Consider the following 25,354-nt stretch of genomic DNA (forward strand, 5'->3'; position numbering starts at 1 on the left):
GTGAGCAAGACGCCCAAGCAAAGGGGTTGGGTGGACAAGGGATTTGGGCTGCCCGGAGGAGCCCGCGCTCCGGTGCGAGCAGGCTGCGCTTACACAGTGGATTATCCGCCCTAAGCAAAGCCCCGGGTGAGGCGGGTCCCGGGATGGCGAAGGTGTGCTGCTCTGCACGGGTGGAAGCCGGGCCCGGGCAGGTGTCGCTGCGAAAAGAACAGACGGATCATGGCCGGCGTGGCCTGGTGCCCTGCGCACCCTCCTTCCATCACCACTCAGCGCTTCTGCACAAGAGCGCCCGCCGTCCCGCCACTGCCCGCGCTTGCCCGCCCTGTGGGAAAAACGTTCATGTTCGCGCCTACGCTGAGTCCATGCCAGGCTGGAGCGCTGGAAAGGGGACGAGGCAGAAGGACGCACCGCAGGTCCAGGGGCGCTTCCCAGCCAGGCCACTGTCCTTGCATTCGCGGTGCACAGGGGCTGGGGGATACGGGGAGCCCCTGGTGCGGTCCCCACGGACCGCAGCACGGCCAGGCCTGTCATGAATCGGGAACAGGGGCCACGGTGGCGTTGTGCCCGTTATGGTTTGATTGGCATTTCGCTGATGACAGATTATCTTTCCATGTGCCTCTTCGCCATTTGTAGATCTCTTTTGGAGAAATATAGGCTCAAGTTTGTCCCCTTTTCAGTTTGGGTGTTTGCCTCCTTGTTGGTTTGTGAGGTCTCCTTACATATTCCAGATAAAAGTGACACCTGATTTGCAACCAGCCTCCAGCTCTGTATTCTGTGGGATGCTTTCCGCCTTCCTGATGGCATCCTTTGAAGCACAGAAGTTATTGTCATGAAATTTATCTATTTTTCTTTGTTTTCTTGTGCTTCAAATGGAAGAAATGATGGCCAAATTCAAGATTACCCCATGTTTCTTCTCAGAATTTCATGATTTTAGCCCTGCATTTCGGCCTGTGATTCTAGACTAACCCACCATGTGACCCAATATTTCCCCTCCTGGGCAGGCACCCAAGAGAAATGCAGACATATGTCCACGCGAACCTGGTGCACGATTGTTCTCAGCACCATCACTCGCTAGCCGAAGTGGGGCTCACCCGCAGGGCCACCACGCTGAATGGGTGAACCCCACATGCAAATCCATATTCGCACACAAACAGGAGGTTGGTAATGGGTGAACCCTGAAAACGTGCTACACCAAAGAAGCCACTCACAAAAGATCGCGTTTTGTGTCATTCCACTTTTATGAAATACCCAGAATTGGTAAATCTATAGAGACAGAAAGCAGATTAGTGATTGTGGAGAACTGATGGGGGAGACGTGGGGGGGGGTGAAGTTTCCTTCAGGGGAGAGGAAGTGTTCTCACATTGCTTGTGTTGATTGTTGTGTAACTCCATGCATGGACAAAAACCCACTGACCTGTACACATTAAATGGGTGAATTGTACGGATTTTGTAAATTGTATGTTAATAAACTTGGTACAAAAAAATAAAAACAACCTTACTCTTTGAGAAAATAAATGGAATTGATATATATCTAGCCAGGCAGATCAGGAACAAACAGAAAGAGAAGTTGTAAATGACCAATCTCAGGAATGAGAAGAACTGACATCACCATGGATCCTACAGACATTAAAAGGCTTATGAGGGAATATGATGACCTAGATTATTCCAATAAATTTGACAACTTTGTTGAAACAAATTTCTTGAAAGACAGATCACCAAAGCTTGCCCAAGAAGAAAGCAAATCTTAGGCTCAGGGGCTCCACTGTTGAATTCTACTGAATATTTCACAAAGCAATAATAACAATTCTACAAAAACTCTTGCAGAAAATTGAAAAAGAAGCACTCCTTCTCATCTCATTCTATGAGGCAAACATTACCCCAATAACCAGACAAAGATATCATAAGAAAAGTAAATTACAGACCAATATTAATCACAAGTAGTGATGACAAAATCTTTTTTTAAAATGGGCAAATAAAATCCAACAATATATTTAAAAGATTATGTGCCACGAACAAGTAAGGTTTGTCTCAAAAATGCAAGTCTTGTTTAATATTTGAAAAGCGACAGTATGATTCACCACATTACACCTAAGAAGAAAAATAATGTGATTATGTACACTGAAACATCTGACAAAAATTCAACATCCCTTCCTGAAAAACATCATCAGCCAACTAAGAATAGACTGTAACTTCCCCGATCTGATAAAGCCAAGTACGAAAACTGTATGGCTAACACCACACCGCGTATTGCGCAACAGAAAGTTTTCCCCTTAAGGACAGAACAAGAAGGAAATGTCTGTTTTTACCAGGTTAACATTATACTGGAAATGGACATTCTAGGCAGTAACATATAGCAAGGAAAACTAATTAAAGAGATCTGGATTTGAAAGTAAAACTGTTTTTATTTTCAGACAACATGATCCTCTGTGAGGAAAATCCACTGGAATCTACAAAAGAAAGATACTGGAACTAAATAGGTGAATTTAGCAAGGTTGCAGGACACGAAGTCAATACACAAAACCCAATTGTATTTATACATACTGGCAATGAATGTAGAGTCCATTAAAATTTCAGAGTTGAAATTTAAAAAATTATAACATTTGCTGTAGCATCAAATAATATGAAATATTTGGGGATAAATTTTAAGAAAGACGTGAAAAAACCGTGCAAAGAAATTTATAAAATATTGTTGCGAGAAATTTGTAAAGAAGTCTTAATTAAGTGCAAAAGAATACCATTTTCATGGTTTGGAAGAATCAATATTATAGAGAGATTAATTCTCTTCATATTGATCTGTTAAAATCAATAAGTTTTCCTTGCACAAATCTACAAACTGATTCCAAAATTCACAGGGGATTACAAATGATTAGCAAAGCCAAAACAAATGTGAAAAAGATTAAGAAATTTAAGAGACAGTACTTGTTTTACTCTTTACTATACAGACGTAGTAATCCATAGAGTGTGTTATTGACCTAAGAATATACAAATAGATAGTGAAAGAGAAGAGAGAGTCCAGAAATAGACTCACACATATATGGACTATTGTGTGTGTGTGTGTGTGTGTGCGCACGTGTGTGTGTTTGCCGTATGGTGGGGTCACATTTCATTCTTTTTCCATGTGAGTATCCTGTTATTGCAGCACCATTTGTTGAATTTTTGTTTGTTTGCTTGTTTTTTTTTTTTTGGTGGGGAAGTGCATGGGCCAGGAACTGAACCCGGGTCTCCCGTTTGCAGGCGAGAATTCTACCACTGAACCACCCTCGCACCCCCTGGATGATTTTTTTTAGCAAAGACATCAAGGCAGTTGGTGCAGTACGGGGAGCACGTCAGCAGTGCCAGGACGGCCGGAAGGTCGTATGCCAAACGAGGAACGTCAGTCCTTACCTCACATCACATACAGAAATTATTCCAAGTAGGTTGTAGATCTAAGTGCAAAACCCAAAGCTACACAATTTCTAGACAACGCCATGGAAGAAAATCTTTGTTACCTGAATTAAGAAAAGATTTCTGAATCTTTTACCAAAATTCACTATCCTTAGGAGAAACTAGATAAATTGCACTTGAGTCAAATTTAAACCTTCTGCTCTTTGAAAGATGCTGTTAAGAGAATGAAATGACAAGCCATGCATTGTAAGAACATACTTGCAAACCATACAACTGATAAAGAACTCTCATCCAGGATTTGTAAAGGAACCTCAAAACTCACTAATAATAATAAACCAGACAACCCAATTTTTTAATGGGCAAGGTATTTGAACTGGCACTTTGGAAAGAAATAGAGTGAGGAAGTAAGCTCATGAAAAGATGCTTAGTGTTATTCATGAAAATGTGAATTAAAGCGGCTGATGATGCCGTTGCTAAATAGAAGACTGGCTACACCGAGTATTGGTAAGAATGAGCAGCATTGCCGTGCTGGGGACGCCACTGTCACAGCCGCTATTGAAAACAGTTGAGCAGTTTCTTAAACAAGCTCAACGTTCCCACCCATTCCATTCCCATTTGCCATAAAGAAATGAAAGTTTATGTCCATTCAAATTCTTATACCCCAGTGCTCACAGCAGATTTATTTGGATTAACCCTAAATTGAAAAGACCCCACCAGCCCAACAACAGGTGAATGGGTAAATAAATTGTAATGAGCCCATAAAATGGAATATTTCTAAGCAATAAAAATTAAAAAAAAACTCAACAAAGTTTATACATGTAACAGTATGAATGTCCCTCAAAAACTTTACTCTTTATTCTAAAAAGAAGCACAAACAAGTATCGACTGTAGGATTCCATTTATGAGAAGTTCTATACCAGGTGAAACTAGTCTTAGTGGCCAAAGTCAGACCGGGGTTGCCTGGTGAGGGGAACTGGCTGCAAAATGACAGGGCGAGGGAACGGACAGCGTTGGCTACACATGGGTGTGTTATTTCAAAACTGATCAGTCTGAACTCTTCAAAGGGATGTCCTTATTTTCCATAAATTATATCTGCATAAAGTTGGTTAAAATATTAGGAAAAAAACTTAAATATAAATGTTATTGAAAAGAAAATACATTGGGAGAATATGTAAACTGTAACACAATAAACTGGAACACTTCAGTAAAATACACATTCTTAGAAAAATACAGATGACCCAGACTGACTCATGAAACAATAGAGAACCCAAATGCTGAATAACAGAGAATCCCTCCCACCCCAAAACAACCCTAGAAATTTAAACGCAGGATGACTTATAAGAGAGTTCTATCAAAGATTGATGTTTCAGTAAAAATCAAACACAAAATGTTCCAGAAAATAGAAAAAGAGGGAAGATCATACAATTCACGTACTGCTAACCTAGCTGGATGTACAAACTGAACAAGGACAGGTGACAACAGAATGTCTATAGGCAAATCTTACTTATCCGCAGTGTTACAAAAATCCTAAACCACAGCAAAAGTAAAACACAGGAAATAGGAAAACGCATTTGTGGAAGATGGAGCTGTGTCCCCACAAGCCATGTTCAGTCCAACCCAGGGTCCCGACAGTGAGTCCTCGCCTGCAGCTGGGACCCTGGGACGTCCTGTTTAGATGAGGTCAAATTGCATAAGGGGGACCTAGGGTCCTTAAACGAGAGAAAATGCATACAGGATGGACAGCGGAGCTGGAGGAGCAGCCAGAGGAGGGCGGGAGGCAGAGGTTGCACTCGGCGGGCTGACCCCCCAGGCACGCACCGGCCACCCATGGACCCCCCAGGCACGCACTGGCCACCCATGGGCCCCCCAGGCACGCACTGGCCACCCATGGACCCCCCAGGCACGCACTGGCCACCCATGGACCCAGCCTTCTAGCCTGGGAAAGAGACGCCAAATATATATATTGAGATATAATTCACATAAAATGTATTTCATCCAGTGTACAATTAAAGGTTTCTAGCGTCATTGCAAGGTTGTGCAACAACCGTCACCCAAATCAACTACAGTGCATTTTCATCACCCTAAAAAGAAACCTGTACCTATTATCAGTTCCTCTCCATTTCCTTCTAAACACGCCACCTTCCCCTGCATCTTAGGTAACCACAAATCTGCTTTCCATCTCTATGGATTTGCCTACTCTGACATTTCATATCGATGGACTCACACAGCGTGTGGTCTTTTGTAGATGACCATCTTACTCCTTTTACTTAGCATGCTGCTTACAAGTTTCACCCATGTTATAGCATTTGTCAGTAGTCCAGTCCTCCTGAGAGCTAACTCCTGTCTCCTTATATGGATTTACCACTTTCTGTTTACATTCATCAATCCTCATTTGAATTGTTTCCACTTTGGGGCTATGAACATCTCCATGCAACTTTTCGTAGACACATATTTTCTTCTCTCTTGGCTGTAACCCTAGGAGTAGAATGGCTGGTCCATGTGGTAACTTTATATTTAACTTCTGAGGAACTGCCCCATTGCTTTCCAAAGCAACTGCTTCATTTCACATTCTTACCAGCAATATAAGATGATTCCAATTTCTCCAAGTCCTGGTCAACACTTGTTACCATTTTTTTTTTTTCATTTTAGCCCTCCTGGTGGGTGCAAAGCAGAATCTCTGCAGTTTTTATTTGCATTTCTCAGATGATTATTGATGCTGAGCAATTTTCATGTGCTTATTTCCATCTGTATCTCTTCTTGGGAGAAATGTCTATTTAGATCCTTTTCTCACTTCCTGATTGTGTCATGTGTCTTTTTATTTAGTGAGTTATAGGAGTTCTTTATATGTTCTGGATACATGCGTCTTATCAGATGGATACACACGTCTTATTAGATGGATACACGCATCTTCTCAGATGGACACACGCATCTTATCAGATGGACACACGCGTCTTATCAGATGGACACACACGTCTTATCAGATGGATACACGCGTCTTATCGGATACATGATTCTCAAAAATATCCTTCCATTCTGTGGGTTGTCTTCTCATGATGTGATGTGAATAATGTTGCTATTTCCTTTGAAACACATATGTTTTTAAGTTCGTTGAAGTCCAATTTATCTATATTTTGTATTGTCACTTGTGTTTTTCGTGTCATATCTTAGAAAGTGTTGCCTAGCTCAAGGTAACAAAGATTTATTCCTGTGTTTTCTTTTAAGAGGTTTTGAGTAAATTTTTGTGCATAATGAGAGGAAAGATTCCAACTTTCTTCTTTCACATATGGATATCAGTCGTCTCAGTGCCACTTGCTGAAAAGACTGTTCTTTCCCTGGTGAACTGTTTCGGCACCCTAGTTAAGGATAATGTGTCTTTAAATGTGGTGGTTTATTTCTGGACTCTCTATTCTACTCCTGTGTGATTTTCCTTCTGCCAGCGCCACTCTGCCTAGTCCTCCGACTTTGTTCTTTTTCCGAGCGGTTTGGATATTCCAGGCCCCTTGAAATTCCATATGAATTTTAGGACCCACCTATTAATTTTGGCAAAGAAGCTAGTTGGGATTTTGATAGGGTTGTGTTGAATATGTAGATGAACTGTTCTTAATTACAAACATGGGATGTTAACCAAATTTATTTTGGTCTTTAATTTCAACAATGTTTTGCAATTTTCAGAGTCTAAGTTTTGCACCTACTTTAAGAAATTTTTCCTAATCACTTTTACTGTTTTGCTACTACTTTAAATGGAATTGTTTTCTTCATTTCATTTTTTTGGCTGTTCATTACAAGCATGTAGAAATGTAACACATTTTTATATATTGATGTTCTAGTTTGCTAGCTGCCGGAATGCAATATACCAGAAACAGAATGGCTTTTAAAAAGGAAAATTTAATAAATTGCTAGTTTATAGTTCTAAGGCCAAGAAAATGTCCCAATTAAAACAAGTCTATAGAAATGCCCAATCTAAGAAGACCAATGAAATTCAGGGTTTCTCTCTCAAGTGAGAAGACACATGGTGAACACAGTCAGGGTTCCTCTCTCATCTGGAAGGGCACATGGCGAACACATTGTCATCTGCGAGCTTCTTCTCCTGGCTTCCCTTCGTGAAGCTCCCTGGGAAGCATTTTCCTTCTTCATCTCCAAAGGTTGCTGGCTGATGGACTCTCTGCTTCTCATGGCTATGTCGTTCTGCTCTCTCCAAATTTCTCTTATTCTCTAAAATGTTTCCTCTTTTATAGGACTTGAGAAACTAATCAAGGCCCACCTGAATAGGTGGAGACATGCCTCCAACTAGTCCAACTTAACAACCACTCTTGATTAAATCACATCTCCAGGGAGATGATCTGATTACAGTTTCAAACATACAATACTGAATAGGGACTAGAAGAAATGGCTACCTTTACAAAATGGGATTAGGATTAAAACATGGTTTTTCTAGGGTCCATACATCCTTTCAAACCAGCAGAATTGATATATATCCTACAACCTTGGGGAACTTGTCTCTATTTTACATATGTATATATTATTTCTTAATGTAATCCTTTGGATTTTCTGTAGGCAAGCTTATATCATCCATAAATAAAGATAGTTTTGCTTCTTTCCAATCTGGATGTCTTTTATTTCATTTTCTTGCCTAATTGCCCTGGCCAGGCTCTCCAATTCAATCTTGGTCATAAGGAGAAAGTATTTGTCTTTCCCTGAATGCTCCACCACCCAGCATGTCAGCTGTGGGTTTTCACAGATGCCTTATATCAGAACGAGGAAGTTCCTTTGTATTCCTAGGTTGTTTCATATTTTCATGTTGAAGAGGAGCTGGATTTCATCAAATGCCTTTTCTGTATCCATTGAGACAGTCGTGTGGTTTTGTCTGTTCTTTGATCGCTATTGTAAATTCAATTAATTGATTTTTTGATGTTAAAGACTAATATTGAGCTCTTGGGGGGTAAATTCCGCTTGGTCATGGTGTATAATTCCTATTATATATTGCTGGATTCAGTTTGCTGACATTTTGTTCAGAATTTTTGCATCTATGTTCATGAAAGATATTTTTTCTATAATTTTCCTTCTTGTGATATCTTTGGTTTTGGTTTTGGTATCAGGGTAACACTGGCTTTATGGAACGAGTTGCAAAGTGTTTCTTTCTTTTATATTTTTGAAGAATTTGTGCAAAATTGGCATTCATTCTTGGAATGAATTGGAATTCATCAGTGAAGTCTTCCCATCCTGGGCCCTACCCTGTGGAAGGTTTGAAACCGTGAATGCAATCTCCTGTTGTGCAGCTGTCCAGACTTTCTATTTATTCTCAAGTCAGTATCAACATCTCATGTTTCCTCGGTAATTTGTCCATTTCACCTAATTTATAACATTTGCTGGCATGTTTTGCTCCTTTATTATCCCTTTATATTTCTGCAAAGTCAGACCTCTTTTACATTCCTAATTTTAGTTGTTTGAGCCTTTTCTTTTTTTCCTGGTTATTTAGCTAAAGGTTCATCTTTTTCTAATTTTGTTCATCTTTCAAATGACTTTTGGTTGCATTGATATTATCCATTGTTTTTCTATTCCTTATTTCATTAATTTTCACTGTTATCTTTATTATTTCCTGCTTTCTGCTTGCTTTAAGCTTAGTATGCTCTTCTCATTTTTCTTTGGGATTAGCTTTCAGTATTTTGATTTCAACCCTGAATTTCCAATCATGCAAACTGTAAATTCAACTCCCAAATAAGCACAAGGACCTACCACTCAGCAGCAGCTCAGCTTTCGACTCGAGCTTATTCCCTCTTCCTTACTTTGACTGACATTTCTCTCTCCCTCGTTCCAACCCAGCAGTTCCGGGTGGGGTAGTAGACTGCCATACTAGAAGCTCCTCTGTGGAACTGCAGCCCTGCAATGGACAGTCTTAAAGAAGAGGGACCAGGCTCCTCTGGGCAAGAAAGAACTCTGTGCCTTTCACCTTGCACAGGTGGAACTTGAGGTAACATTTGCATTGCTCTGCACAAATGAAATTCAAATATGGAACTATTATTTCACTGCAATCAAATCGTTCCACAAACCATGTCATTAAGTCAGCCTTATATAATTTTCTCATTAAAATAAAAATGCCTTCCTAATGAAAGCGCAGTAAGTACTTTGCATACTGTGGTAGGTTGGATTATATACCCCAATTTAGATAAACTCTTCATCTTAATCCACGTCCTCAGGATCTGAGCCATCGTGGACAGGACTCGAGGATGTGAGCTTTAGTTACGGGGCAGTCCATCTAATGAGGAAGCATCTCAATCCCCATTACTAGAGGCTTGATAAGGAGAAGGTCACAGGAAGAGTCCAGAGGTCACCGGGGACGCAGGAGAGCTAGGAGAGGGCATTGCCGTGTGACATGAGGGGGCTGCGGCCAGCCGGCGCTGAGATGCTGCAGACTTCAGGGGAAAAGCAGACCTTGCCAATACCCTAACCTGGGATCTCTTCTGGCCTCAAAACCATGAGACACAAATTCCTGTTGCTTAAGCCAGGAAAAAAAAAAAAGCGCAGTAAGCGATTCTAATAAATTATTGTTATATCAAAATCATTAGTGATAAAGAAAGGTTAATAGGGAATGAGGACATCTTCCTGTTTTTTAATCGTTTTTCCTCAAATTATTTGTAAATTACTGAATGGACTGACTTGAATGAACTGTAGGAACGAGAAGTTGGTAAAATAGACTCTTACTTTCATCTCCCAAACTTATAAGATCTTTCAAAAAAATCACTCCTTATCTCATTTCTTTGTCTACAATCTATGATTAATGACATTAATCTGGAAACAATTTATAGCTAAGATGCAAGAGATGGAGCAGAATCTGAAATGTAATTTTTACCCCTTATCAAGGAAACTCTATTTAATCATATTCAGATGCTGAGACCCCAACAGCTCAACGGGCTGGGCTGAGGGTACACGCAGAGGTGAACTGGACAGCAGGTGGAGTCTGTCTTCCTCTTATTTCTTACGAACACTGTTTGGGGAGGAAGAGAGGCAAACCAGGTGAGCACCTCAATTCTTCCTAGGGTTTTACCCTCCACATCACAAATGCTTTGCTCTAGACTCAGCCTCATCACACCTGGGCTCCTGCACATTTTCAGTCCAGCTGAGATAACGAACCCATTTCCAGACGGTGAGCGCTGAGGAGAGCCGCCCGCGGTCCTGGGAGGGCTGCGGCATGCGTGGCTGCTGCTCAGCCCCTGTCACCTGCGCGAGCCGCCCGCGGTCAGCTCAGCCCTGAAAAGACAACGCCGGGCGAGGAGGGGCTGAGCGCCATGCCATCAGCCTACGGTTCATTACTGACCATCATGGTCAAGAGAAGACATGAAACCCAGGCTTCAGGACGTTTCTCACCTTCAGACAAGGGTCGCCATCCTGAGGTTTTTAAAATAGTATCTTAAAAAGAACCCTTGATTTAGCTTTTCTTTCTGACTCCTGGGCTTTGGAAAGGTCATATTCTTTCCCCAAGGAGCTGCGTGGTACGAGAGGGGTCTGATGGGCCCCATCCCGCCAAGGACTGGAGAAGGCGTGAGAAGCGGCTCTGGCTCTGTCCTGAAAGCAGATCTGGGTGCTGGCCAAGCCAGAGACCCGGGCATGCAGCGGCCACCGTGTCCCAAAGCACTGGTCTCTGAATCCTGGATTTTCTCACATTCTCCCTCTATGTCCTTGAATGGGCTTGACCTTCAACCCTGAGCTTACCCAAGCAGGCACTCAGGGGCCTCTGTGTCCTGCCGGCACCCACTAGTCTTGCTTTGAAAGAAGGTGGTGGCTTTCAGGTACTCACCGCAGCTTGTGCACCTGAAGGCCAGGTGGGCCAGCAGGAGCAGGCAGGTGTGTACCACGGATCCTCACAGCGCCTTCGAGGGGCCCCTGCTGCCTGGCTGCCTGCTCCAGGGCACCCTAACAACAGGCCTCTTACAGGGGGGTCTGGCTGGGAATCAGAGGACACAAGGACCCCCCCAAGATGAAAGGAAGCTTGCTACTCTTGAGGGAAAGGAAAGTATTTTCTGAAAATCTCTTTTGGATACCAAAGACTTAATAAAATGCAATTTTGCTGCTTAAGAGTGAATAAACCTGATGCCTACCCAGGTAAAAAAAAAAAGTGAATAAAGTTTAATATTTAATCATTAATAAAATTATCTTGTAAAAATGCATAAAATGGGATCAGCATCGATAGTTAGGAGTTAAGTAAAAGTTCATCTTTATTAGTGAGTATACATTTTTACAGCTAAAATGCATGTACATTTCCTTAAAGCATCCTTTTCCTTGCTTATGAGAGACGCACAAACTTCAAAATGAATATACTTGATAGTTGGTACATCAAAGTCCAAAAGATTGCACAGAATTGCTGGCTGTGCTTTCCTTGCAGAAATCACAAGTCACAGCAGGGTGGTTTGCAGTTAATGTTACATTTTTGAAACAGCTATTAGTTAAGGTACAAGAAATGACCTTTTCTGATAGCATGGACTTACTGTTGTACTTTCTTTAGGGTGATTAAATCAAAAGGCAGATCATTTGAAGAGCGCTAAAATAAGAAAGGGAAATTTTACTTAGAGGGAAAGGGAAGGAAAATAAGAATAATTTAACTGTGTGAATACTTGCATATTTGGCAAATTTCCCTTCGACCCAAGTTATCCTTCCGGCCGTAATTATTGCTGCGGAGGAGAAACGGGGCGCAGTCCTGGCGGGCGCTGCCTGGCCGCTGACCTGCTGACGAGGCGCTGGGCCTGCCTGGATTCAGCACCACGTCCCCGGTGCCGGGCCCAGGGGAAGCCGCTGGCTGCCTCGGTCTCCCATTTATCACCATTTGCTTTGGTCCACTGTTCCTTGGGGGACGGTGTCCAATTAGCACTGTTTAATTCCAATTGCACTTTCTTGGAAACTTAGAAGAAGCTCCTAGCAAGGGCACAGAGCTGTGCTCATGCAAATCAAGGCCCACTGACAGCCCTAGACAATGAGTCGGGAGTCCTAAAGGAAGATGAGCGCAGCCCCCGAGGCACGGCTTTGTGGGTTTTGACCCCTCAGCCTTCGCGCCTATTAGTCAGTGAAAAGGTGGGGCTTAGGGGCTCCGCAGCCCAAAGGCGGACGCGGCCAGGGCGGAGCCCACGTCCTGGCGCCCACGAGGCCCCGAGACTTGGTCCGGTGCGGCGGCTCCTGCCTCGGCTGCCGCTTTCTGCCCGGGGGCTGGGGGGGTGCTGGGACCCACCCAGAGGGGCGGCCGCACTGGCAGTGGGAGAGGGCACTGGCCTCACCGTGACTGGGCTCCAGAAGGGCCACCTGCCTAACTGCTAACTCCGGGTCCACCCCCGGGGACGGTGGGTCAGCTCACCTCGCCGTGTCCCACGACAGACGGGGCGCACCACGGCGCCCCCACCCTGCACGTCACCAGGCGCCGGCGTCTCCCCAGGTCGCAGGGGTACCAAGAAGCCTAGCGGCTGAGACCACCCAGTGGGTAGGGCAGAGCCCCGAGTAAGCAAGGCAGGCCGGCCCCACTGAGTGGATGGACACATGGACCCACCACCCCACCGAGTGCACAGACACACGGACACACCACCCCATGGAGTGGACAGACACACAGACCCACCACCCCACCGAGTGGACGGACACACGGACCCACCACCCCACCGAGTGCACAGACACACGGACACACCACCCCATGGAGTGGACGGACACACAGACCCACCACCCCACCGAGTGGACGGACACATGGACACAACACCCTGCAGAGTGGATGGACACACGGACAAACCACCCCACCGAGTGCATGGACACATGGACACAACACCCTGCAGAGTGGATGGACACATGGACAAACCACCCCACGGAGTGCACGGACACACAGACCCATCCCACTGAGTGGGGTCCCGGGTGCAGACAGGCAGAGTCCTGTCCCCCATTGCCACAGAGATGTAAGCATGGGAGGCACGTCCTGTGTAGGGGGAGGGTAGTGGGTTCACCTGCCAAGTTGGCTGAGAGAGAGAGGCCACATCTGAGCAACAAAAGAGGTTCTCTGGGATGACTCTTGGGCATGATGATAAGAAGGCTTAGCCTATCCTTTGCAGGAATAAACTTCATAGCAGTTAACCCCAAGATTGAGGGCTCAGCCTGTTGTCAGTTCTGCCAATTTTTGCTTCATATGTATTTTGGGTATGTTGTGCAGTGCATATATGTCTGTAATCATTAAATCTTATTGTTGAATTGAAACTTTTGTCAATATATAATATCCTCCTTTGTCTTTCATATTCTTTTTTTTTTTACTTAAAGTATATTTTTTCTGACAATAATGGAATGTCTTTTACCACCATTTTACTTTCAACCTCTTTGTGTGAGTTTATCTAAACTGTGTCTCTTACAAAGAGTACATAAGAGTACAAAGAGTTCATCCTTTTTCATCTGAGCTACCAATCTCTAATTTATTATAATAGGGACAGTTTAATCCAATAAAATTTAAGGTGATAACTGAGAAGGAAGGTTCCATGTCTGCCATTTAGCTGTGTTCTGTATGTCATCGTGCCTTAGTTACTCCATTACTGCTTCTTTTTTTTTTGCATAGTTGCTTTTTTAATGTAACTTTTACCTTTCCTTCTTCTTTTTTTCTAGATTTTTAAGCTAATTTTTTAAATACCATTGTAAATACATTGAATATCTTAAAGTAATAACCTGGTTCAACTATTACCAGACTCATTCCAGTCGTATTAACTCTCCACTGCTCTCTGTCTTTGTCTCTCCTCTTCATACTTTCACTGTCTCAGATCACACCTTTATATGTTGTCTGCCTGCCAGCATATATTCCAAATGTTACTTTACGTTTTCATGCTGTGTCACGTGGAAGAGGAGATGTAACAAACCAAAAGTACAGCTATACAGGATCTTATATTTACCCGTGTAGCTTCATTTAACAATGTTCTTTACTTACAGCTTTGGGTTACTGTCTCTGGTAATGAACTTTTTCAGCTTTTGCTTATCTGTGAATGTCTTAATTTTGCCTTAATTTTTTAAAGATAGTTTTGCTGGATTTAGAATTTAGTTGACAGTTCTTTTTCTTTAGGGACTTTAAATATGCCGTCCTGCTGTCTTCTGGGCTCGGTGGTTTCTGATGAGAAATCCACTGCTAATCTTTTTGGGGATGACTTGTATGTGACAAGTCACTTCTCTCCTTTCACTTTCAAAATCCTTTTTTTGTCTTTGGATTTTCACAATTTCACTACAATGTGTCTTGATGTTGCTCTCTTAGAGTCCACCCTGCTTGAAGTTCATTGAGCCTCTAGATGTGTATACTCATGGCTTTCATCATATTTGGAAAGTTTCCAGTCAAAATTTCTTCAAATATTTTTCGTGCTCATTTTTCTCTTGTCCTTTGGGTTTCCAATGATGTGTATGTTGTATGCTTAACAGTCCCTCAGTCTCTGTTCATTTTTCTTCATTATCTTTCCTTTATGCTTCTCATACTGGGATAATTTCAACTCTTTTGCCCTCAAGTTTGCTGATCCTTTCTTCTGCTTGTTCAAATCTGCTGTTGAATCCATCTAATGAGTTTTTCATTTCAACTACTGTACCTGGCAGCCCCAAGATTTTTGTTTGATTCATTTTGGTAATTTCCGTCTCTTTCTTTTATTCCTTTACTCTGTGAATATGGATCCCTTCAGTCATTCAGTATATTCAGGAGAGTTGATTTAAAGTCTTTGACTAATTGTTCCCATGCATGTGCATTCTCAAGGCCATACTTTCTTGTTTTTATGTGTTTTGCAAATTTTCCCTGAGGGCTGCACATTCTTAGCGCTGCAATTATAACTCTGGACACCTAGTTCTCCTGCTCTCTACAACCACTGGTTTTGTAGTTGAAGCTGCTGTTGCTGCTGCTGAAGGATGGAGATGCCAATTTGTAACTTTGCCAAATGTGTTTTTGTTCCCAAACAGGGAATACAAAGAGAAGAGTGAGAAAAAAACAGGCACTGCCTCTTTGAGACTCCTCTGCTGCTTTTGTCCTGGGAGTTTTGAACGATGACCACTGTCTGAACCGGCCCTCTGACAATTTGAAGCAGCTGATCAAAGCAGCAATTGGTAAAGCAAAGTCCACGCCCCAGGACTTTGGAGGGCCAGGCCCTTGCAACCATGTCCGGCACAGCTGCAGTGTGGCTGTAGGTGGTGGGCTGGTAGCCACTGCATGGAGGAGGGATTCAGTGGCAGTTACTGTAAGTTGCCACCTTTCCCTCTACCTCTTCCTGATGCTGCGCAGTGTTCTTCTAGACTCTGGATTTTCAAAATAGCTGGTTCAGACAGTTCCTGTCAGTCCAATAGCTGTGCTGGTGGATGGACTGATTCCTGGAGCTTCCTACTCCCCCCTCTTCCTCCATCCCCCCCAGCTCATAGCCGTCTGAAAGAGTCCTTGTTGAAGGAGCAGTACTACCTCAAGCAAGTCTAAACAGCAGCAGGAGGTTTGTGGACAAGAAAATTGCACCTAAAGGATTGAGGTGAACATGTTTTGGGAAACTTTCATGGGTCTTGAGTTTAGAGAAATAGAGTCTAGAGGCTACATAAAAATGTAGGAATCATTCATACTCACCATATTATGTAATGAGAAATCAGACGCCTATGAGTTGCTTGAAATATACGTATCCTGAATACCTCAAATACCATTCTTTTAAGCTTTTCGTGGTCTGAAAAAAATCAACGTGTGAAAGTCTGAGTTGATGAAGGACACAAACCCAGAGTTGGTGAGGTCCACCAATTTTTAGAAATTACCACAGCACATGGTGGGGCCATCAGCTACAGTAAGGACATACAGTGAGACCCAGCAAAGGGAAACCTTTGCTATGACTGCTAAAGTGAGCCGGTTTGAAATCTAATACAAGAAATAAAGGGGAAAAGAGCATTTCTCAATAATTCTTCCATACTTACAGCTTCAACCTCATCCACACTACATTGGATAATTAGAGCATATTTTCAATTGTTTGATTAGTTGAATAATTAACGTTTTGTTTCTTATTGTGTTGTTTTGCATTTACACTTGGTGATAACCCTCTGTGTCATATGGGGCCCAATGTGGTTAAGATTGCCTAATAAATTAAAAAATAACCAATCTGGCTGGGAAATGCACATCTATTCTGTTCTGGAATGTCCTTTCCTGAACCCAAAGCATTATATAAAGAATCCACACAGACATGCACAAATGTGTTATCACCCAACCCAGGAGGGAACCCCAGGCTGGGTGCGTCTACAACACAACATGGTCAGCCAGAGAGTGGGGTGACGCCCAGGTTGTGTGAGAAGAGTCTATACACTTCCTTTTTCAACCTGCACGATGGAGAAAATGTAACTGGGGGGGGGGGGGGGAGAGACAGCCAAGACAACAGATCAGGGAGCCCCTGTAGAGGTTCTGGGGGTAGACAACCTAAGCCAGAGGCCAGAAAGAGAAGGTGGTGGAAATGAGAGGAGCTTTCATGGTCTGCTAGGGCTGAGTTGGCTGACCGAGCCAAGAGAAGGCAGTTCATCAGAGCAGCCACCACACTGTCTCTGGGACATTGTGCAGGAGGCCAGAGGTGGACCATAGCAGCACAAATTACAGGTGTCTTAACACCAGCCTTTCTGCCACCAGCAGGAGGGCCTGTGTGGACGGCCATCACCTGGGCACCAACACATGGATAGTTTCAGCCACATGTTATCACCTGGACGCTATCACCAGGATGCCGTCATCTGGACACCATCACCCAGATACCACCACCCAATGCCATCAGCCCAACGTCATCACCTGGACACCATCACCCAGGCCTTATCACCCTAACACCATCACTGAGACTTCATCGCCCAGACCCCATCACCCAGACACCATCACCTGAATACCATCACCCAGAAGCATCATCTGGATGCCATCATCCAAGCACCATCACCCAGGCGCCATCACCTGGACACCATCACCTGGACATCATCATCTGGATGCCCTCACCTGGACGCTATCACCTGGACACCATCACTCAGGCACTCTCACCTGGAAGCCCTCATCAAGAGGCCATCTTGGGGAACAGGAAGATGGAGAGAAATATCCAAAATTTGGACATTTTTTGAGCCCACTAAACCACCTGAATGAAATGGTGTAGCCAGTAGAGATGGAAATATTTAACTGGCAAGTTTGATGCCCTCCTCTCTTCTCAAGTCCTGGTAGGGTGAGGCTTGTGATAGAGATTAACATATGAGTCCTAGAAAACAAGCTGTACTTTCTTCACACATTTGATTAGTAGTCCATTAACTTGTGACATTATTGACTTTTACATCTTTGTTTCCTCCCTTTCTTCCTTCCTTTCTTCTTTCCTTCCTTCATTCCTTCTTTCTTTCCTTCCCTTCTTTTTTCCTTTATTTAAGTAAGCCCTTAAAGCAATCCTCCCATGTCTCTGATACTTCATTAGGCTTTGGGTTCAAAAGGCAGCATCTGTAGACCCTGCCCAGCGAGCTGAGTCCAGTGGTGCCACAGGTGTGTCCACACATGGCAGCATTAGGGTGTGATGAGTGCAGACACCTGTGTGAGCAAGGTGGTATCAGTTAAGCGAAGGACTGGCGTCCTCCATACGCAGTAAATTTGGGCATTATAATTTTGTCAGGCAAATAACATCAATTCAGACAATACGATTATACAGAGTATCCCAGAGAATCAACACAAAAACTCCAGGAACTAAGAAGTGAGTGTAACAGAGTCCTGGGAGGCAGATCAACACACACTTATCAGTTGTGTGCTCATAAACCAGCAGTGAGCAACTGGAACTCGAAGTCCAAGGGACAGTATCATTTACAGTAGGGTGAACACAATAAAGCATCTGGCAAGATATGTGCAGGATCCATACACTAAAAACTATAAAACACTAAGGAAAGCTAACAAAGGTCTACATAAAGAGATTCATCACGTTCCTGTATCGAAGACTCAACGATAGGTTAAGATGTCAGTTTTCCCCAGTGTGATCTATACATTCAGCCCAATCCTAATCAAAATCCAAGTAAGGTTTTTCACAGATAACAAGCTCATTCTAAAATTCATACAAAAAGGCAAAGGAATTAGAGCAACCAAAATAATTAAAAAAACAGGAACAAAATCAGAAGTCAGAAGACTCACACTACCTGATTTTAAGACTTACTATAAGGCGATATTAACCAAAACTGTTGTTTTTAGCAAAAGGAAAAACACATCAAGCTATGAAACAATAGAGATGCCAGAGATACACCTACACAAATACCATCAACTGGTTTTCAAAAGGTGCAAAGGCAATTCAATGGGGAAAGGACTTTTAACCAGTCGTGCTGGGACACTTAGACAACTCTGTGCAGAAGAGCAAACTGCACCAAGACCTGTGCAAAACTAACTCAGAATCATCTTAGACCTGAACATGACACTACTACAAAGCTTCTAAAAGAAAGCATAGGATAAAAATGTGTGTGGGTTTGGTGATAAATTTTTAGTTAGTACGTTAAAAACAACACATAAAAGAAAAAATAATAAACAGGACTCTGTCAAAATTAAAAACTATTGTTCTGTGAAAAACGTTGTTATGAAAATGAGACGACAAGCCACTGCCAGGGAGAAAATACTTGCCAATCATATAACCATTGGAGGGTTTGTATCTGGAATATATGAAGAATCTTTATAACTGAACAATTAGTAGACCAGTGAATAATGAGCAAAATATCTAAGCAGCCACTTCACTGAAGACATATGATGGTGAATAAGCACATGGAAATATGCACATCATCATTGGTCTTTAGGGGTACACAAATTAAAACATGAAGTGCCAGCACACTTATTAGGACGGCTAAGATTACAAATACCTGACAACACCAAATGCTGGTGAGAGTGTGACACACACCAATGCCATACATTTCTGTGGAGAATGCAAAATGGCACAGCCACTTTGGAAAATATTTTGGCAGTTCTTTACAAGGCTAAACCCATATAATTTACAACCCCTCTCCTAGATATTTACCCAAGTGAAATAAAAACTTATGTTCACGCAAAAGCCTGTATGCAAATTTTATAACAACATTATTCATAATTGCCAAAAATGGGAAACAGCCACAATGTCCTTTAATAGGTACGTCCATACCAGGGCTTATGCTACTCAGCAATAAAAAGAACAAACTGCCGATTCACGAAAACATGGATGACTTGAGCGTAAGAAGCCAAACCCTGAAGGCGGTATGTGTAATTCATTTCATGTGACATTCTGGACAATGACCCCCGGGGTGGGACCCCTGAGCTGCACAGCCTCCTCTGGGGCTGCCAGGCCGACGGGCCTCACTTATCTGCTCTACCTGGAGAATCTGCATCTTAGAGAAGACCAGCTCCCAGGTTTAGCAGGAGACAGGCTCTGGCCTGGTCTCATAGAGATGTCCCAGGTGTGACTTCCAGCGTGGTAGGCAAGCACCCTTGGGGCACATCCTCCTTGCCAGCCTTACCTTGCTCATTCCCTCACCTCCTATTCCAGGCAAGACACAAAACCAAGTTTTATACTGTTTTTTTGTTCCTTATAAAGGCCAGCATCTGGCCTTTTCAGCATAATCACTTTCCTTCTTCTGGAGCACAGTACATTCTGCCTGGGAACAGTACAGCAGTAGACCTGTAAAACTCTCAGACGGGAGGAAAAATATCAAAGAAAAGACCAAGTGCAAATTAATAAAGCATAAAACACTTGTACCATAAAAAAAAAAACCTGGGAAGCATCATTAGTGTTGCAAATTAGTGGAAGAGTAATTATCCCCAAGATGTTCCGGTACCTGCCGTGTCTTGCTTGTGGAGGGGTGACGCAGGCGCCGAGGAGGTAAAGCTGTCAGCCTCAGGTGCTTGGGGGACATGGTTTGGACACAAGACTGAGCTCGCTGAACGCGCTCGAAGGCACCGCCAGGGAGGGCCGGTGCTGGGGGTGTCCGGTGGGTGTGGCAGGAGTGGCTCAGTCCACAGCCAGGTGGCATGGACGGCTTGTTGGGAGGACAGATTAAAGTTTTCCTCTTGGAAATGCCGTTGGTTAGGTTTCCCGAGTGGCTGGTGGGAGTGACCCTGATCTGGTTCGTGGCAGTTGGATGTAGAGGTTTCCCACACGGTTTCGGGGTGCAGCCATGGGCCGCAGCCAGGGCAGGGGTGCTCCCAGGTCCCCCACTTGGAAGACAGCCTTGGCCAGGCTCCCCGAGGCACGTCTTTCGGAGCCGCCCCAGGCCGGGCGAGCGCTGAGCAGGCCACTGACGTGCAACTCTACTGCAAGAGCCTTTGGGGGGGAAACTAACTTTTGAGGACAGTCATGTCTTGGTCCTGGTTTTGCCTAATTCCTTAGCTATTCCCTAACTGTGACTTAGGGAGTCATTCGTCCGATTTGCTAACGCATGCCCGTTACAGAACCTTCAGCATCGCTGGGAGCACACACCTCTCTCGTTAGAGATGCGTGGCCAGGCGCCTGCAGCACAGGTCCCCGCTGGCCTCCCCATTGCCGGTCGCCATTCGCCTATCCTGCTGACCCTCCCGAGAGCCAAGCGAGCTGCCTAGGCGTCTGTCCATGGCGGCAGCTTGGATGTAATGGCCTCATAAACTAAGGAGGTTCATTTTGTCCTTTGGCCTGTCCTCATTGGATTCACCTTCTGAGAAATCACTCAATAGAAAAATCTTAATATTTACATAAAGCCTTATATGTGCTGTACACTAAAGTACCTTCCCATAATTTTCTTTGATTCTCAAGCTACCACAGAGAAGTTTGATGGTTTATTCCTAAGTGCAAGGAAACCAAGGCTTAGAGATCATTTGTCCAAGGTCACCGGCCAGTCCCCGGCAGCCTGGAGTGCAAAGCCAGGCCACCACGGCCCGAGGTCAGGCCCGAGCTGCCCGGGGGCATGTGCGAGGCTGCAGGGGCCCGAGGGTGGGCTGGACACGGGTGAGGGACAGGGGTGAGGCCCACGGCTGGCCGCGTGCTTGGCTGGAGGAGCTTGTTCCGACAGAGGACGAAGAGCCCAGCTTGCACCTGTGGAATTTCGGGGGCCATGGCCGATTTGGGGGCGTTAGCTGGCTTTCTGGGCATGGGCACCGAGCACGGGAGCAAAGCCGGCGACGGGGACCCGGATCTGCCAGGGGCACGCTCGCTGAGCGTGGACACGGCCGCCACGCGGCGCTGATCGGACGGCGTGCAAATGGTCCAGGTGCCGGCTGTGCCGACACTCCACCGGCAGTTTCGGGGCGGTTGTCATACCAGAGAAAATACGGGAAAGCAATGCTGGAAGCTTGAGAAACACCCAGCAACACCATTTTTTTTTTTTTTTTTTGCAGTTTGCTACATATTACACAGTGATAAAACATGACATTTAGACTTAAGCACTTTAAATAGTCCCTTGGGCTATGCTCAGGGCATGGAGCAGCTGTATGTGTAATTAGATAAAGCCAATTTAAATAAATTACATCTACCAGAGAAATCACTTGAAGTTTGCATTCAAAAAGTTTTTATGCAAGAAGTTCTTAAAGCTATTTCTTCAAGCTGCATATTTTAGAAAATGGTGGAATACACACTAAGATAGTAAAAATAGTTTTCTCTTCAGATTTCATATTGAAGGAATAATTTTACTGACATTTTACACAGACGAATTGCAAGAGAATGTTTACAGTACAGTTTTCCTTGGAGGGTATTTCATTGCTAAAGCTGCTGAAATGCGATATCCAGGGATGGGTTGGCTCTTTCAAAGGGGATGTATTAAGTTACAAATGTACAGTCCCAAGGCATGAAAATCCCCCAATTAAGGCATCATCGGGACGAAACCTGGACTGTGAAGAGAGGCTGCGGCGTGGGGTCACCTCTGCCAGGGGACAGCGTGGAGCTGGTGCCTGCCGGTCCCTGCCCGGCTCGCTGCCCTCAGCTGACCTCAGGGGCCTCCTCTCATGTCCTGTAGATCTTCTCTTAGCGTCTCCTGGGCAAACTCTGCATTTCATCTCTTAGTTTGGCATCTCCTGGGGCGTTTTCTGTCTCCAAGCTGCTGTGCTTTCTCCACCTTGAATGGGGGGCGTGGTCACATCTCCACGGAAACCACCTAATCAAGGCCCCGCCCAGCCACAGGTGTCCCCACGAGGTGGGCTCAGAGGGGCACGGCTTTCCTGGGTGCAGCACGATTTCCATCCAGCACGAGACCCCAAGAGAAAGTGAAATACGATAAACGTGTTTCATTTCTTCTACTGTGCATGTTTTTGCAGTGCATTGCCATGCATCTCAGAGACAGTACTCTATTTTCAGGAGATATTCCTGCTGAATGCACTTTCCATCATAGATAAAATGAATAGCTACATTCAAGAAATCTCTCAGTTTCTATACTGTGTCTGAAGTTGAAAAGGGAGGGATTGCTTAGCAAAGCTAAGAACTTTGAGGATGGAAAGGACGTCAGGGCGAGCTTTAATATCCCTGACTGTGCAGCGTTACGATGCCACCATGAAGGTCTGGGGAAATGTTTTCATCAAAAAGCTGAGGAACGTTCCTGGGAGCCAAGGCGAATTAAGGTCTGACCTTTAAAATATTGTCTTTCCTGACACTCCCTCTCAGAGTTGTCTCCAGGTTCAGGAGGGAGCACGTGGCCGCTGCTCGCCGAGACCCACGGGTGACAGAGGCTCTGTGCCCTGTGCCCACCGCTGGCCAGCCTGGGCGCAATCAGCAGGGACTGAGAGCCGGCCCGAGGGGACAGAATCAGCACCTCAGGGATCTGCCCCATTCCTCCTGGCCACAGAAGTGAGAGCAGCTCTCATTCGAAATTGGTCAGAGCCCAACGGAGATAAATCCAAGGTCTGACCAATCCATAACCGTCAGATTTTTCTGTCTTATGCAAGATTATTTCTCATTTTCTCTCATTTCTTTTTCAGATGGACTTACTGCAACTGTTTAAAAAATGCACTTACATCCGAAGATGGAGAAACTCTTTTAGGCTATTTCACTTAATCCTGCTCCAGAACCAATGGTCAGGAGGAAATTTTAGCAACAGAACGCTTTAAGAAAAATGTTCCAAGTAGTCAGATGGGCTCTTCCACACTCCTTGTGCAATTTCCTGGTAGTCAAGAAAAAGACAATACTGTGTGCTACATCTTCGTTAGGTATGTTAAGCGTCATGGATATGAAATAAAACAAATGCAATAATTACAAACAACATATTTATCAAAACATCCTTATTTCTCATTAGAATTCCTCCAAATTGAACTTTATAAAAACATTCTTTTTAGAATGTATATGTAACATTGCTGGAGAATTATATGCTAGTAAATCAGAAAGCTACATGTTTCACTTAATTTGAATACAATTAAAATTTTTTTTGCACTTCCCTCCGTAATTAAAATCATATACATTTTTCTCTTGCCATGAGCATTTGATTTGCATTAAACATGCTACTTAAAGTTTAGGATTATGTATCAGGTTTTGCTTTCTTTCTTTTTGTGTGGTCCAGGAATCGAAACTGTGTCTCCCGCATGGAAGGTGAGCACTCTACCACTGAACCACCCCCGCACCCCTTGCTTTCTTTTTAAACAGAACATAAAACCTAGCAGTTACTTTGTTATTCTCTTCAAACTCCTCTCAATCTGAATAGAAATCTGATTTCCTTTCCCCTTAAAATAATCCCCAACTTTCTCTTCATTCTCTGTTGAGTTTGCCCACAAAACCAGAAAGCAAGTGTTCTCCTTTATCTGCCTCCCCTCGTGCTGAGTTAGTTCTGTCTCCCCAGTGCTGTTTGGAGTAGGTGCTCTGGGGAGAGACTTACAAAATAACCTGTTTCCTGCAGAGTCTGAGAAATGCACTGACCTACATGGCCTGAGTGCAGAGGCCTGAGCACATGCTGTACTGGGCACGACCAGCTTAGTGGGCACGCTGCAGTTGCCCTGTGCCTCTGGCAGAGCTCTCAGAATTGCTTCTGCATTTTTTCTATGGATGAAATACTGTGTCTTTGGGGAGATTTAATGACAATGTCATTCATTATCTACAAATTGTTTGTATGTTATGACAAACAGACCAATAAGTTTCAAAGTCAGTGTCTGAAAGAACTTAAACGGTGAAATCGATGTACCAATTCCTGACTCTGGTCATTTACATCTAAAATATGGTGTTTCTTTCCTCTTCTAAATGTCTGCTATTTTTACAACTGCACACATACACTGGTCAACATAAACAAATTTGCATCTAATTTAGAAGCAAACTGTTTTCCTTCCTAGAAAATAAATAAAGGCCATTTAAAGGAAATTTTGTGTTTTTGTCAAAATTGCACCAAACTATACAATATCTGGAAAACATGATTAAACTAATTTGTCTCATCTCCTTAACTTAGTTGGCTAAGTTCTCTTAAAACAATGACATGGTCTCAGGTTCAATTCTTAAACAATTCAATCAGCTTTGCACCAAGACAAACAGTATCACAGGAATTTCAATTCCAATAACGGGCAGAAGATAGCAGCCCATCCTTCCACAGGGAAAAAGACCTAAAAATTCTGGATAAACTCTCAAAAGTTTTCTTCCGTACATTGACGAGTTCTTAAGGGAAAAATTCTAAAGGGAAGTTGGAACACTTCTCTGTAGCTGGCTTTTGCCTTTTGGCTCTTTGTCCAACAAGATAAATTGGAGCTTCCATTTCCCAGGACTGAAAGGATGCAGGTCGCAGAAGACAAAACCAGGGGCCACCCAGAGTCTAATGAGGTCAGACAGCCAAAGGGTCTCATTGTGAGACCAGAAGGAAAGCCATCCCCCATAGAGGTTCTTCCAGAAAATAACTTTCTCTCAATCCACGGCGCCAAGCTGTCAGTGGGGAGAACAGCCACCGATCACCTGGAACCAAAATGTGACGATGAGAGTGAGTTTGCAGCTAGAATTCTCAGAACCTGGGATCCCAAAGCATCTCATGGCCAAGAGTATATAAAGTGATCTTGGCCATGGCAGCCCCAGACACTGAACAAAGCAAAGGCACATTCTATCCAGTGGAATTCCTTCTTTGTG

The 25,354-nt window shown here is 43.9% G+C and overlaps 1 long non-coding RNA gene across 1 annotated transcript; it reads left to right on the forward strand.

Annotated features, from left to right (window-relative positions):
- The first annotated feature begins 22,435 nt into the window (after nucleotides 1–22,435).
- Nucleotides 22,436–23,525, forward strand: LOC143688404 (uncharacterized). Its single transcript, XR_013177982.1, has 2 exons — nucleotides 22,436–22,887; nucleotides 23,245–23,525. It is a non-coding gene; the product is annotated as an uncharacterized LOC143688404 (long non-coding RNA).
- The last annotated feature ends 1,829 nt before the right edge of the window (nucleotides 23,526–25,354 follow it).

Source organism: Tamandua tetradactyla, chromosome 1 (genome assembly GCF_023851605.1).
Source record: "Tamandua tetradactyla isolate mTamTet1 chromosome 1, mTamTet1.pri, whole genome shotgun sequence".
Taxonomy (NCBI): Eukaryota; Metazoa; Chordata; class Mammalia; order Pilosa; family Myrmecophagidae; genus Tamandua; species Tamandua tetradactyla.